We start from the raw sequence: 15,000 nt of genomic DNA, 5'->3' as shown, positions 1-15,000 counted from the left end.
GTTTCCCCCTGCAATGTGTGTGAGAGTTTGTGTGCTGTGTTTGTCCCCCTGGACTTGGTGTCCTGCTGCTGGAGGTGTGTGGGTGCGTGTGGTTTGTATACTGTCAGCGAGAGCCAGCCACTAACTCCAGGGCTAGCGGGCACGGACACTGGCACACATATCATTACACACACACAGGGATATTAATGTGTACACAATGCCCCTGACTCCACAGTAGACAGGAATATTAATGTGTACACAATGGCCCTAACTCCACAGTAGATAGGAATGTGAATACATAATGGCCTATAACTCCACAGTAGATAGGAATGAATAGGTACATAATGGCCCATAACTCCACAGTAGATAGGAATGTGAATAGGTACATAATGGCCCCTAACTCCACAGTAGATAGGAATGTGAATGGGTACATAATGGCCCCTAACTCCACAGTAGACATGACTTAACTGGTACATAATGGCCCTAACTCCACAATAGACAGAATGAATGGATACATAATAATCTCCACAGTAGATAGAAATAGAATGGATACATAATGGCCCTAACTCCACAGTAGATAGGAATCTGAATGGATACATAATGGCCCTAACTCCACAGTAGACATGCATAATAATGTGTCCATATTGGCCCATAACTCCACAGTAGAAAGGAATATTAATGTGTCCATAATCCAACAGTAGACAGGAATGTGAATGGGTACATAATGGCCCTAACTCCACAGTAGATAGGAATCACAATGGATACATAATGGCCTAACTCCACAGTAGCAATGCATAATAATGTGTCCATATTGGCCCATAACTCCACAGTAGAAAGGAATATTAATGTGTCCATAATGGCCCCTAACTCCACAGTAGACAGGAATGTGAATGGGTACATAATGGCCCCTAACTCCACAGTAGATAGGAATCTGAATGGATACATAATGGCCCTAACTCCACAGTAGCAATGCATAATAATGTGTCCATATTGGCCCATAACTCCACAGTAGACAGGAATGTGAATGGGTTCATAATGGCCCCTAACTCCACAGTATACAGGAATGTGAATGGGTACATAATGGCCCCTAACTCCACAGTAGACAGAGCGACAGTCGCCTCAGGTTCTCTGAGCTGCACATGAGTTATCCCCAGAGACAGACTTCACCAGCCTTGTGTTGGTGTCTGGGGGTGTGTGTGCATGCGCATTTAGATCCTCCAGGACAAAGGATTAGGGTTAGGGTTAACCCTAACCCTCATCTCTGCTAGTTATGGACCATAACACATTCAGCCTTCACCCTTTTTTTCACACATTCTCACTCCACTAACAGGTAAATTATGCATATTCTACTCCTCCACGGACTCACTCAAGGAATACAACATTCTATCCATCATTCTATCCATCATTACACTGTTACAACCTAGGGACACTTCCAGAAGAGGAGAGTAGAGAGTTCCTATTGGATATCTTTACTGTGATACCAACCAATGGCAACCATAGTCTCCATTGATGGCATGATGCAATACATTGAAAGTTCTCAGCAGGTATTTGAAATCTCCTTCTCTTCCAGTCTCATTCACCTGCTGTCCTTATTTCTGAGGGGACAGACAGAGGTTTCCTACCAAAACCTTTAGAGATGTTCATTTCAATATGTTCATATCCATCTACTAAACATTCCTTTACAGCATGTTTTTATTTGCACATATCCTTTACAGCACAGATGTTCATAATTGTTGCAGATGTTCATATCAGTCAATTTCATAATTAGATAAAAACAACTGTCAGATGTTCACCAGTCTTTGTCAGATGTTCATAATTGGTAGATGTTCATAATTGGTAGCAGTCTTAAGTCAGATGTTCATAATTGGTAGCAGTCTTCAGATGTTCATAATTGATCTTAGTTCATAATTGGTAGCAGTCTTTGTCAGATGTTCATAATTGGTGTTATAATTGGTAGCAGTCTTCGTCAGATGTTCATAATTGGATGTTCAGCAGTCTTCGTCAGATGTTCATAATTGGTAGCAGCAGTCTTTGTCAGATGTTCATAATTGGTAGCAGTCTTCGTCAGATGTTCATAATTGGTAGCAGTCTTCGTCAGATGTTCATAATTGGTAGCAGTCTACAGATTTCATGCATTGATTCCACAGGTAAGGCTTTGTCTCAATTTGAGATTTTAATTGGTACCCTTTCAGATGACTTAAAGTGACTGAACAGCAGTCTTCGTCAGATGTTCATAAGTGTTTATCTGTTTGCATTGCAGCAGCCTTCACAGAAAAACAGCAAGTTCACAGATGTTCATTGGAGGTGTGGATTGATGTGACAGTTACTGATATTTGTCCCCCAGAGACTTAAAGAGTGACTGAACGCCAGATCAGCAAGTGTTTATCTGTTGCTCAGAAGAAAAATGTCAGTCTTGGAGGTGAATTTAAGATAACTCAAGACACCGAAATCTGTCATTAATTTAGATAACTCAAGAAATTTTTGCAAAGGAGCATTTAGTCGCGGAAGTTTACATCTAGCTCAGGTGGGTGATGCAGTAGGATGTTATCAATACATCTAGCTCAGGTGTGTGATGCAGTAGGATATTTATCAATGGAAATCTAGCCAAGTGTTTGATGCAGAAAGCCATTTCTCGTACATCTACCTCGGGTGTCTGATGCAGTAGGCCTTTGTTCTAATGCATTACCTAAGGTGTTGGGTGCAGTGGGATATTTATCAATACATCTAGCTCAGCTGTTTGATGCAGTAGGATATTTATCAACACATCTAGTCTCCAGGTGTGTGATGCAGTAGGATATTTATCAATACATCTACATAAGGTGTTGGGTGCAGTAGGATATTATCAATACATCTAGCTCAGGTGTTGGGTGCAGTAGGCTATTTATCAATACATCTACATAAGGTGTTTGGTGCAGTAGGATATTATCAATACATCTAGCTCAGATGTTTGATGCAGTAGGCTATTTATCAATACATCTAGCTAAGGTGTTTGACGAGTAGGACATTTATCAATACATCTACATAATGTGTTTGGTGTAGTTTTTCACAAGTAAAAAAATGTACGACGTGTTGTCTTGTGTAAACAAAGTCCGACCCGCTGTGCTACTGGGCAGACTGTCTCACTGTTTGTGTTCTGCTGTATCAATGGATAGACCGTAATCACCACAGCTGTTTATCCTGTGGTAGTGGGCAGCTGTTTATCCTGTGGTAGTGGGCAGCTGTTTATCCTGTGGTAGTGGGCAGCAGTTTATCCCAGCTGTTTATCCAGTAGTGGGCAGCTGTTTATCCTGTGGTAGTGGGCAGCTGTTTATCCTGTGGTAGTGGGCAGCTGTTTATCCTGTGGTAGTGGACAGCTGTTTATCCTGTGGTAGTGGGCAGCTGTTTATCCTGTGGTAGTGGGCAGCTGTTTATCCCGTGGTAGTGGGCAGCTGTTTATCCCGTGGTAGTGGGCAGCTGTTTATCCTGTGGTAGTGGGCAGCTGTTTATCCCGTGGTAGTGGGCAGCTGTTTATCCCGTAGTGGGCAGCTGTTTATCCTGTGGTAGTGGGCAGCTGTTTATCCCGTGGTAGTGGGCAGCTGTTTATCCCGTGGTAGTGGGCAGCTGTTTATCCTGTGGTAGTGGACAGCTGTTTATCCTGTGGTAGTGGGCAGCTGTTTATCCTGTGGTAGTGGGCAGCTGTTTATCCCGTGGTAGTGGGCAGCTGTTTATCCTGTGGTAGTGGGCAGCTGTTTATCCTGTGGTAGTGGGCAGCTGTTTATCCTGTGGTAGTGGGCAGCTGTTTATCCTGTGGTAGTGGGCAGCTGTTTATCCTGTGGTAGTGGGCAGCTGTTTATCCCGTGGTAGTGGGCAGCTGTTTATCCCGTGGTAGTGGGCAGATGTTTATCCCGTGGTAGTGGGCAGCTGTTTATCCTGTGGTAGTGGGCAGCTGTTTATCCTGTGGTAGTGGGCAGATGTTTATCCCGTGGTAGTGGGCAGCTGTTTATCCCGTGGTAGTGGGCAGCTGTTTATCCCGTGGTAGTGGGCAGCTGTTTATCCTGTGGTAGTGGGCAGCTGTTTATCCTGTGGTAGTGGGCAGCTGTTTATCCCGTGGTAGTGGGCAGATGTTTATCCCGTGGTAGTGGGCAGATGTTTATCCCGTGGTAGTGGGCAGCTGTTTATCCTGTGGTAGTGGGCAGATGTTTATCCACGTGGTAGTGGGCAGCTGTTTATCCCGTGGTAGTGGGCAGATGTTTATCCCGTGGTAGTGGGCAGATGTTTATCCCGTGGTAGTGGGCTGTTTATCCCGTGGTAGTGGGCAAGTGGCATTGTGGAAATCAAAATAAATGTTTTGACTAATGTCGATGTCACATATGCACATTTTAAAGAGAGAAGTTGGTTCTCGAGTTTAGTTCGGCTTTCAGAGAAAATTCTAGCCAGGCAGAAAGGGTCTGGTCCTAGTTCTTGCCCATGGAGTTTCAGATAAGAAACTCGAACCTTAGAAGAAAACAGGACAGAATCCCCATTCTCCAGTTACACCTCTGTAGCATGCTAATACACGCTTAGCACCTGGCGAGTGTTGTCCTTCAGTAATATGTATGGCAGTCAGGGCAGGTTAAGTTGGACCCTGGTAATAGATAAAGCTTTGAACCTGTCTGGAAATGCAGTTTTTTTTAAATGCAGTCTTCTGATGGTCTGGAAAAGAAAACAGTATATAGTGTATCTCTCTCCCCTGTGTGTGTGATAAGCATGGTATGCTGTAGATGATTATAATTCTGACTATAATGATGATTATAATTCTGACTACAATGATGATGATTATAATTCTGACTATAATGATGATTATAATTCTGACTATAATGCTGATTATAATTCTGACTATAATGCTGATTATAATTCTGACTATAATGATGATTATAATTCTGACTATAATGATGATTATAATTCTGACTATAATGATGATTATAATTCTGACTATAATGATGATTATAATTCTGACTATAATGATGATTATAATTCTGACTATAATGATGATTATAATTCTGACTATAATGCTGATTATAATTCTGACTATAATGCTGATTATAATTCTGACTATAATGCTGATTATAATTCTGACTATGATGATGATCATAATTCTGACTATAATTCTGACTATGATGATGATTATAATTATGACTATAATGATGATCATAATTCTGACTTATAATTCTGACTATGATGATTATCATAATTCTGACTATAATTCTGACTATAATGATGATCATAATTCTGACTATGATGATTATCATAATTCTTATAATTCTGACTATGATGATGATCATAATTCTGACTATAATGATGATTATAATTCTGACTATAATGCTGATTATAATTCTGACTATAATGCTGATTATAATTCTGACTATGATGATGATCATAATTCTGACTATAATTCCTCGACTATAATGATGATTATAATTCTGACTATAATGCTGATTATAATTCTGACTATGATGATGATCATAATTTGATTATAATTTGACTATAATGATGATTATAATGCTGATTATAATTCTGACTATGATGATGATCATATTCTGACTATAATTCTGACTATGATGATGATTATAATTCTGACTATAATGTTGATTACACTGATCATAATGATGATTATAATTCTGACTATAATGCTGATTATAGTTCTGACTATAATGCTGATTATAATTCTACTATAATGCTGATTATAATTCTGACTATAATGCTGATTATAATTCTGACTATAATGATGATTATAATGCTGATTATAATTCTGACTATGATGATGATCATAATTCTGACTATAATTCTGACTATGATGATGATTATAATTCTGACTATAATGCTGATTATAATTCTGACTATAATGATGATTATAATTCTGACTATAATGCTGATTATAATTCTGACTATAATGCTGATTATAATTCTGACTATAATGCTGATTATAATTCTGACTATAATGCTGATTATAATTCTGACTATAATGCTGATTATAATTCTGACTATAATGATGATCATAATTCTGACTATAATTCTTAATATGATGATGATTATAATTATGACTATAATGATGATCATAATTCTGACTATAATTCTGACTATGATGATTATCATAATTCTGACTATAATTCTGACTATAATGATGATCATAATTCTGACTATGATGATTATCATAATTCTGACTATAATTCTGACTATGATGATGATCATAATTCTGACTATAATGATGATTATAATTCTGACTATAATGCTGATTATAATTCTGAATATAATGCTGATTTATAATTCTGACTATGATGATGATCATAATTCTGACTATAATTCGGACTATAATGATGATTATAATTCTGACTATAATGCTGATTATAATTCTGACTATGATGATGATCATAATTCTGATTATAATTCTGACTATAATGATGATTATAATGCTGATTATAATTCTGGACTATGATGATGATCATAATTCTGACTATAATTCTGACTATGATGATGATCATAATTCTGACTATAATTCTGACTATAATGATGATTATAATTCTGACTATAATGCTGATTATAATTCTGACTATGATGATGATCATAATTCTGATCATAATTCTGACTATGATGATGATTATAATTCTGACTATAATGCTGATTATAATTCTGACTATGATGATGATCATAATTCTGATCATAATTCTGACTATGATGATGATTATAATTCTGACTATGATGATGATTATAATTCTGACTATGATGATGATCATAATTCTGATCATAATTCTGACTATGATGATGATTATAATTCTGACTATAATTCTGACTATAGTGATGATGATTATAATTCTGACTATAATGATGATTATAATTCTGACTATAATGAGGATGATGATTACAATTCTGACAATAATGATGATGATAAAAATTAATAATAATGATGATTATTATAATTCTGACTACAAATGATGGCAAGGTAGCGTAGTGGTTAGAGCGTTGGACTAGCAAGTTCAAATCCCGAGCTGACAAGGTACAAATCTATCGTTCTGACACTGAACAGGCAGTTAACCCACTGTTCCTAGGCCGTCATTGAAAATAAGAATTTGTTCTTAACTGACTTGCCTGGTTAAATAAAGGTAAAATAAATAAAAACATTTTAAAAATCAATGATAATTATTATTAGTATAATTATTCCGACTAGGATGATGATTATAACGATGGTGATGAAGGCCCTACTAACCTTGGCGTCCATTATTGTCTTCAAACTGTTGTCTGACGAAGCTGTCGAAGGCATCCCAGTGGCTATCAGTCAGGTTACCCCACAGACCACAGGTAGCAGAACACAAATGTCTGACACAACACACTGTTCAGGTGCTTAGCTTCCTAGAACACACACACACACACACACACACACACACACACACACACGGAGCTATACTTAATAAGCAATAAGGCCCGAGGGGGTGTGGTATATGGTCAATATACCACGGCTAAGGGCTGTTCTATGCACGGCGCAACGTGGAGTGCCTGGATACAGCCCTTAGCCTTGCTATATTGGCCATATACCACTTAACCCCTGAGGTGCCGTTATTGCTGTTATTAGCTGGTTACCAACGTAATTAGAGCAGTACAAATAAATGTTTTGTCATACCTGTGGTATACCACGTCTGTCAGCCAATCAGCTTTCAGGGCTCGAACCACCCAGTTTAAAGATGTGTATAATGACTGGTTAATATGTGGTTGTGGTCATGCTGTGCTCTAGTAACTTTAGCCTACCATCTTGAGGTCTGGTCTTCCGTCTCCCAGCAGCAGCGCCTCCAACAGGCAGCAGAGGGTAGTGACCTTACTGATGTCCACCTGGCCCATGGCCTGGACACAACGTCCACACAAACTGAAGACCCTTCTCCCACGTACTGCTCAAACAATGCCAACAGGTACACACTGCTTCAGGGAGCTGGGGTGGAGGGGGTGGAGGAGGTAGAGGGAGGATAGGGAGACAGCAACAGAGAGGCAGAGAGAGCAGAGAGGGCAGAGAGAGTGAGAAGCAGGTAAATTTAAATGTATGATCATGACATCAAGACAAAACAGGTAAAAGATGGATTTTGAATTAAGATAAAGATCCATGTCAACCAATAACTCAATAGACAGTAAATCAAGATACATCATCTGTCAGCTATAACATCAGAAACAACAGCAGATATAACCCATCTCTGACAACACTGTAGGTCTGTATCATCTGTCAGCTATAACATCAGAAACAACAGCAGATAAAACCCATCTCTGACAACACTGTAGGTCTGTAACATCAGAAACAACAGCAGATAAAACCCATCTCTGACAACACTGTAGGTCTGTAACATCAGAAACAACAGAGATATAACACTGTAGGTCTGTAACATTAGACACAGTAGCAGATAAAACCCATCTCTGACAACACTGTAGGTCTGTAACATTAGACACAGTAGCAGATATAACCCATCTCTGACAACACTGTAGGTCTGTAACATCAGAAACAACAGCAGATAAAACCCATCTCTGACAACACTGTAGGTCTGTAACATCAGAAACAACAGCAGGTAAAACCCATCTCTGACAACACTGTAGGTCTGTAACATCAGAAACAACAGCAGATAAAACCCATCTCTAACAACACTGTAGGTCTGTAACATCAGAAACAACAGCAGATATAACCCATCTCTGACAACACTGTAGGTCTGTAACATCAGAAACAACAGCAGATATAACACTGTAGGTCTGTATCATCAGAAACAACAGCAGGTAAAACCCATCTCTGACAACACTGTAGGTCTGTAACATCTGTCAGCTATAACATCAGAAACAACAGCAGGTAAAACCCATCTCTGACAACACTGTAGGTCTGTATCATCAGAAACAACAGCAGATATAACCCATCTCTGACAACACTGTAGGTCTGTAACATCTGTCAGCTATAACATCAGAAACAACAACAGATATAACCCATCTCTGACAACACTGTAGGTCTGTAACATCTGTCAGCTATAACATCAGAAACAACAGCAGATAAAACCCATCTCTGACAACACTGTAGGTCTGTAACATCAGAAACAACAGTAGATAAAACCCATCTCTGACAACACTGTAGGTCTGTAACATCAGAAACAACAGCAGGTAAAACCATCTCTGACAACACTGTAGGTCTGTAACATCAGCAGGTAAAACCCATCTCTGACAACACTGTAGGTCTGTAACATCAGAAACAACAGCAGGTAAAACTCATATCTGACAACACTGTAGGTCTGTAACATCAGAAACAACAGCAGATATAACCCATCTCTGACAACACTGTAGGTCTGTAAAATCAGAAACAACAGCAGGTAAAACCCATCTCTGACAACACTGTAGGTCTGTAACATCAGAAACAACAGCAGATAAAACCCATCTCTGACAACACTGTAGGTCTGTAACATCAGAAACAACAGCAGATAAAACCCATCTCTGACAACACTGTAGGTCTGTATCATCTGTCAGCTATAACATCAGAAACAACAGCAGATATAACCCATCTCTGACAACACTGTAGGTCTGTAACACCAGACACAACAGCAGATATAACCCATCTCTGACAACACTATAGGTCTGTAACATCTGTCAGCTATAACATCAGAAACAACAGCAGATATAACCCATCTCTGACAACACTGTAGGTCTGTAACATCTGTCAGCTATAACATCAGAAACAACAGCAGATATAACCCATCTCTGACAACACTGTAGGTCTGTAACATCAGAAACAAACAGCAGATAAACCATCTCTGACAACACTGTAGGTCTGTAACATCAGAAACAACAGCAGATATAAATCTCTGACAACACTTTCTGTAACACCAGACACAACAGCAGATGACAACACTAAAGGTCTGTAACATCTGTCAGCTATAACATCAGAAACAACAGCAGATATAACCCATCTCTGACAACACTGTAGGTCTGTATCATCAGAAACAACAGCAGATAAAACCCATCTCTGACAACACTGTAGGTCTGTATCATCTGTCCATGTCATCAAACCATTTAAAGACAATTATCATAAAGACAGGGACAGTTCACAGGATCCTCCTCTAATGATGCAAGGGAGAATGTGTAAAGGTTAGAGGTGACGAAGAGAGAATGTGTAAAGGTTAGAGGTGACGAAGAGAGAATGTGTAAAGGTTAGAGGTGACGAAGAGAGAATGTGTAAGGGTTAGAGGTGACGAAGAGAGAAGGTGTAAAGGTTAGAGGTGACGAAGAGAGAATGTGTAAAGGTTAGAGGTGACGAAGAGAGAATGTGTAAAGGTTAGAGGTGACGGGTCACATGATGATGTTTGATGTGTTGTGGTGGTTGATGTTTATGATGGATCTGCTGACACTGATGGTAGGAGTACCATTCTAGCCATCTATATAGTTAGATACACCTCTGTCTTTGGTCTGAGACACACGACATTCTCTGTGATCTTCACAGAACGATAACATGAGAATACAGATTCCCAAACAGGCTTGACTGAGCCCACAGCTACTTCCACAGAGGGGCTGTATGATTATGAAGACATGGTAGATGTATATTTGGAGTAGAGATGTGATCAGCGTAGGAAATCACCTTGTTAGTCAGACCAGTGATCCAGATCTGGACTATGTTAAGGAGAATGGTAAATCACCTTGTTAGTCAGGCCAGTGATCCAGGTCTGGACCATGTTAAGGGGAGAATGGTAAATCACCTTGTTAGCCAGGCCAGTGATCCAGGTCTGGACCATGTTAAGGAGAATGGTAAATCACCTTGTTAGTCAGACCAGTGACCAGGTCTGGACCATGTTAAGGAGAATGGTAAATCACCTTGTTAGTCAGGCCAGTGATCCAGGTCTGGACCATATTGGGAGAATGGTAAATCACCTTGTTAGTCAGGCCAGTGATCCAGGTCTGGACCATGTTAAGGAGACTGGTAAATCACCTTGTTAGTCAGGCCAGTGATCCAGGTCTGGACCATGTTAAGGAGAATGGTAAATCACCTTGTTAGTCAGGCCAGTGATCCAGGTCTGGACCATGTTAAGGAGAATGGTAAATCACCTTGTTTGTCAGGCCAGTGATCCAGGTCTGGACCATGTTAAGGAGAATGGTAAAAATCACCTTGTTAGTCAGGCCAGTGATCCAGGTCTGGACCATGTTAAGGAGACTGGTAAATCACCTTGTTAGTCAGGCCAGTGATCCAGGTCTGGACCATGTTAAGGAGAATGGTAAATCACCTTGTTAGTCAGGCCAGTGATCCAGGTCTGGACCATGTTAAGAGACTGGTAAATCACCTTGTTAGTCAGACTAAGTGATCAGGTCTGGACCATGTTAAGGAGAATGGTAAATCACCCTTGTTAGTCAGAACAGTGATCCAGGTCTGGACCATGTTAAGGAGAATGGTAAATCACCTTGTTAGCCAGGCCAGTGGAGATCCAGGTCTGGACCATGTTAAGGAGAATGGTAAATCACCTTGTTAGCCAGGCCAGTGATCCAGGTCTGGACCATGTTAAGGAGACTGGTAAATCACCTTGTTAGTCAGGCCAGTGATCCAGGTCTGGACCATGTTAAGGAGAATGGTAAATCACCTTGTTAGTCAGACCAGTGATCCAGGTCTGACCATGTTAAGGAGAATGGTAAATCACCTTTTTAGCCAGGCCAGTGATCCAGGTCTGGACATAGGGCATCCATTTGAGTTCGTTGGAGTCGATGTAGACCATCCCATAGCGACTCACTGTGGCTGGGGACGCCACCGATAAGTCCTGGACCTGGAGACACACAACACAAAGTTTGCAGAGCATTTACAAAGTCTGGATATTTAACATGTCACTATTATCTGTTCATGTCAAAGACGTCCATAGTGACTGTCCCGTCTTGTCATCAACACTAGAACGCAATGAAGAGGAACCCCTAACCTATAACCCCTGACCCCTCTCTGACCTCAAACACCATGTGTATAGACGGGGTCAGTTTGATGCGTTCGCTGTTGGCCAGACACAGCATCTTGTTGTCGCCCAGGACTGTGTTCATGTTCTCAATCCACAGCGCGTCCACCGGACCGTCCGACACGATCCACTTGTGGTCATCGCTTGGGTCGTTACCAGGCCGCCGCACGCTGAGCCCATCAGGCCGTCACGCCACTCCAGGGTCAATATGTTCACCTGTAGGGGAAAGGGATGAAAGGTTAGGCTCATATTATGTACTTTGTAACCTATGTTTATATATACACATTGGTAAAAACCAATAGCAAATGAGTGAGTAAACAAGTGAGTGTTTAAACGAAGGATACATTGATTGAACTAATTGGTACATTAATGAGTTGGATGGTTAACCGTTAATAAATGAACTGACTGTTTATGGATAGATTTATTTATAGACTGATTGAAAAAAATGTGGTATTCACTTTTATTTACTCAGGGGCAGCCCAATGAGACCAGGGTCTCATTCCCAATGGTGCCCTGAGTACAAACATCTTCTCTCAAACGGGAAGAGAAAAGTACATTACCAATTAAAACATGACCATAGTTAACAACTGTGCAGTTTCTGACTGTACAACCTGCTTCCTGCTATTTTAGGAGAGGCCAGATCTACAGTATGTCTCAAAACAGAAGCCCACTTTAAATCTGTTTTCTAACTAGTTCATCCATATGGTTTTTAAACATGAAGTCTTTGCCAATCGAAATGCACAGATATTTATAGGTGGAACCCAATGATGGGAGAAACCATCCATAATAAATATGTAGTCCATCTGAAACAATTTGTGAACAACATGTATTTAGTCTTGCCCACATTAAGTATCAGTTTTAAACCAACCAGGGCATTCTGTAAGGTAACAAGGTCAGATTGCAGCTCTTAACATAGACTGGTCAACAGTTGGGTCAGTGGCATACATCAGACTGTCGCTCACACACAGATGAATATTACAAGTTAACAGATTGACCAGTATTATTGACATAAATAGTAAAGAGAACAGGTCCCAGTTCAGACCCCTGCGGTACACCTTTTGTAATATCCAGGAAACTAGACTGAACACCATCAGAGATCATGCATTGAGTCCTGTCTGACAGATCATTCTCAAACTAATTTGCAAAGCCTGACCCAGACCTATTTCAGTCAGCCTTGAATGAGAATGTGACGGTCAACAGTGTCAAAGGCCTCGGAAAGGTCTATAACAAGGGGCAGCAGAATGATTTTTTTATGATCCAAGCAATTTAACACATCACCTAGAATAACCATAGCAGCTGAACCGGTGCTGTGGACAGGTCTAAAACAGGATTGGTTCATATTAAGAACAGTGAGAAGTTTAAAAAAGTTATTCGCTAAAAGTTGGTCGGATGAAATTGACTGCAGTTATCTAAGTCAGGAAGGATCTCCCCCTTCATGTAAGGAGTGACATGCGCCACTTTCCAGATCTTAAAGGAGAACACCAGAAACAATAGTCAAGTTAACATAAAGGTCAGTGGTTCTGTAAGTGGAGCAGAGAGCTGCAGTGAGAAGAGGGTCAAGAGAATCAGCCCCTATAGCTTTATTAACATCCGCAAAGCCCTTAGTACATCATAGGCATCAAATGGTTGAAATGAAACGACAGTATGTGAGTCTGTTAGTGCACAGATGAATTGTCAGCCAGGCGTACCTCTCCGTAGAGCTCTCCCATGGTGACAGACTTGGGGTTGAGGACGTATGTCTTGACCGGGAGGTAGAAGGGGTTGTGTTTCCCGTGGCCAGCCTGCCACAGGGTATCTAAGGTATCAGACAGGATGGAGTAGACTCGTGGTCTTCCCTCCACCTGTAGGACCCACCAACATCACACCATGACGTACTCATCATGGTCTCATACAGCTGGATCACCTAGAGGGAGGGAGAGGAAGGGTTACAACCACACAGAGATCACCTGGAGGGAGGGAGAGGAAGGGTTACAACCACACAGAGATCACCTGGAGGGAGGGAGAGGAAGGGTTACAACCACACAGAGATCACCTGGAGGGAGGGAGAGGAAGGGTTACAACCACACAGAGATCACCTGGAGGGAGGGGAGAGGAAGGGTTACAACCACACAGAGATCACCTGGAGGGAGGGAGAGGAAGGGTTACAACCACACAGAGATCACCTGGAGGGAGGGAGAGGAAGGGTTACAACCACACGGAGATCACCTGGAGGGAGGGAGAGGAAGGGTTACAACCACACAGAGATCACCTGGAGGGAGGGAGAGGAAGGGTTACAACCACACAGAGATCACCTGGAGGGAGGGAGAGGGAGGGTTACAACCACACAGAGATCACCTGGAGGGAGAGGAAGGGTTACAACCACACGGAGATCACCTGGAGGGAGAGGAAGGGTTACAACCACATGGAGATCACCTGGAGGGAGGGAGAGGAAGGGTTACAACCACATGGAGATCACCTGGAGGGAGGGAGAGGAAGGGTTACAACCACACAGAGATCACCTGGAGGGAGGGAGAGGAAGGGTTACAACCACACAGAGATCACCTGGAGGGAGGGAGAGGAAGGGTTACAACCACACAGAGATCACCTGGAGGGAGGGAGAGGAAGGGTTACAACTACACAGAGATCACCTGGAGGGAGGGAGAGGAAGGGTTACAACCACACAGAGATCACCTGGAGGAAGGGAGAGGAAGGGTTACAACCACACAGAGATCACCTGGAGGGAGGGAGAGGAAGGGTTACAACTACACAGAGATCAGCTGGAGGGAGGGAGAGGAAGGGTTACAACCACACAGAGATCACCTGGAGGGAGGGAGAGGAAGGGTTACAACCACACGGAGATCACCTGGAGGGAGGGAGAGGAAGGGTTACAACCACATGGAGATCACCTGGAGGGAGGGAGAGGAAGGGTTACAACCACATGGAGATCACCTGGAGGGAGGGAGAGGAAGGGTTACAACCACACAGAGATCACCTGGAGGGAGGGAGAGGGAGGGTTACAACCACACAGAGATCACCTGAAGGGAGGGAGAGGAAGGGTTAGGTAGGGTCGGTCAGTCAGTACCTTGTTGGTCATGCTGGG

At 41.7% G+C, this 15,000-nt stretch overlaps 1 pseudogene; it reads right to left on the bottom strand.

Moving 5' to 3' along the window:
* The window catches only part of LOC135535175 (dynein axonemal heavy chain 6-like), a 23,880-nt pseudogene extending 11,874 nt beyond the window's left edge, over window positions 1-12,006 (bottom strand).
* Between the last annotated feature and the right edge of the window lie 2,994 nt (window positions 12,007-15,000).

This window comes from Oncorhynchus masou, unplaced genomic scaffold (assembly GCF_036934945.1).
Source record: "Oncorhynchus masou masou isolate Uvic2021 unplaced genomic scaffold, UVic_Omas_1.1 unplaced_scaffold_4568, whole genome shotgun sequence".
In the NCBI taxonomy this organism is placed as follows: domain Eukaryota; kingdom Metazoa; phylum Chordata; class Actinopteri; order Salmoniformes; family Salmonidae; genus Oncorhynchus; species Oncorhynchus masou.
This window is presented reverse-complemented; position numbering and strand designations above follow the sequence as displayed.